Source organism: Sceloporus undulatus, chromosome 8, assembly GCF_019175285.1.
Source record: "Sceloporus undulatus isolate JIND9_A2432 ecotype Alabama chromosome 8, SceUnd_v1.1, whole genome shotgun sequence".
NCBI lineage: Eukaryota > Metazoa > Chordata > Lepidosauria > Squamata > Phrynosomatidae > Sceloporus > Sceloporus undulatus.
In genome coordinates, this window is record NC_056529.1 from 27,442,718 (window position 1) to 27,445,061 (window position 2,344).

The following is a 2,344-nucleotide window of genomic DNA, read 5'->3' on the forward strand; positions in this document are numbered from 1 at the left end:
GACACCAGAGGCCCCCCGCAGAAGCAGCCAGACCCTCTCCCTCTTGCTCTCTGCCCTGGTCCCCTCTTCCTTGAGGGAAGGAGGAGCTCCATGGAGGTCCCTTCAAGCCGAAGGAAAGCAAGTTGCCAGGGAGGGGACTGGGCCAAGGGCAGAGCCCCGGCAGCCATAGCAGCTCTTTAAACCGGTTAGAAAAGAAGAGTCCTCTGCTGTCATCCCATTTCCCCTTTTTGGCAGCTTGACACCCTTTTGCTCCTGTGTGTGTGCATGTAATGTGTGCCTTCAGGTTGTGAGCTTCCCTCCCCGCTTTAACTCTTGTCTGGCTCTTTGCTATGGAATTCTGGGAGTTTTTTGCTTGCTTTTGTGTGGTGCTCCAAACAGAGGAGCTTTTGTGGGTTCCCTCCTGGAGGGAAGGAGGAGAAGGTCCTGGGCATCCCTGCCTCCTGCATTGTGACAGCACAGGAGCCCCACTGGACATGACACTAGAGACCCCCGGAGAAGCAGCCAGACCCTCTCCCTCTTGCTCTCTGCTCTGGTCTCTTCTTTCCCTCTCTTTCCCTGCTTTCCTCTTCTCTTCCTTGTCCCACCTTTCCTCCCTTTTTCCTCCCTTCCCTCCCTCCTTCTTTCCCCCCTCACACACACACACCTTCCCTCACTGCAGTCGCTCGCCTGCCTGCCTCCCTCCCTGCCTGTCATTCTTTCAGCCAATCAGAAGACAGAGGAATGAGGGAACGGATTTGAGAACGGATAAGAATACCGCACACACTTCTCTTGGAACGTTTTCATCACGTTTCAGCTCTCTGGGAACACATTCAGAACACATTCAAATCCGCTCCCTCCTGGAACACATTTGGAACACATTTAAGCGTTCTGAGAACCCGATTGGAACACATACGTGCGGTATTCTCAAATGCGTTCCGTTCTCATCACGTGATCAGAACGTTCTCAGAACGCAGTGCGATAATCTCCACACAGTGTGACCCTGAATATTGACCAGAAGCATAAAAATCCAGACCCAAGAGGAACATTTTAGACAGAATAGCTCTTCTTGCCTTGAAACTAACAAATACCTTTCCCAAATACAGGAGAAGGAGCAAGTATGATGGTGATGATGCCTAAATAATGCATTATCATTGTTCTGCATCCTCTGTCTGCAACGCCGTGTGGAATCTCTTTTTATTCTTATTATGTACGTCCATAAACAAGGCATGGAATTTAATTAACTGTGTGTGAGAAAAATGACACCTAAAATGGGTTTAGCAGCCGAAACATTGGCCTGGTTTTTATGTCTGACTAGTAAAAAAAGGAGAGCCATAGGGCAACTGGCACTGTGCCACGTAAATACATGGCAGGAGGGTATAAAGAGGCTTGCAGGAAATTAAATTTAATCTTCCAGGAATTCAATTTGAGAAGAACCCCCCTTTAACAAAACGTGGACCGAGGTATGAGAAAACAGGATAAAGGTGATGATATTTCCTTTGCAGAAAATGCGGTTTCGTGCACGGGAAATACATTTTAGCTGGTATTCTGTTAGGAACAGGTGCACCATTTTCCCTTATGCGTGTCTAGGTCCTTTTCTGCTGCCCTTTTCTGGATGCTTTCTCCATCTGCATTGCTAATTACCTTCACCCAGGTTATGGTACAGCATCTGAAGCACTCTCCCCACATAACCAGGCCTTGCAGGGCATGGGCAGGATTGAAATCGCCAGATGCAAAATGAACCCAGGAGCGTTGAGCTCTCTGGAGGACGCTGGTGGATCTCAGCACAGATGTAACCATTTTGTGCCTGGATACAGGAATATAGGCGCGTTACAGACCGCCCCTTTGAGGCGGCCTGTAGGCGCTGCTTTCCCCGCTGTATCGGGGCCTCAGCTGCCAGACCGGCAGCCTCCGAGGCCCCGATCCGCCACTTTCCAAGCTGTGGGGAAGCGGCAAAAGGCCGCTTCCCCACAGCCTGGAAAGGGGTGTCCTTGGGGCTTCAAGCCCCAAGGACACCCCGCGGTGGCAGGGAGGAGGAGAAAGGGGCCACTTGGCCCCTTTCTCCCTTGCGTTGCTGGGCGCAGCCATCTAAAGGCTGAGCCCAGCGACGCAAACCAGGAAGGAGCTCTGAAACGGAGCTCCTTCATGCTCCTTGGAAAGGGCACACTAAGCGCCCTGGCACGGAGCGACGACGTCACGTCCGCGCCACCCTGTATAGAGACAGTGCGGTCATGATGTTGTCATGGCGGCCCCCATGTGGAAGGGACGCCTCCATTTTGTACAGACTCAGACCGTATTAGGGTCAGGGGCGTCTGGAAGTGACGCCCCCTTTTAACCCTAGTACGGACTGAGTCCATACTTAAAGGCC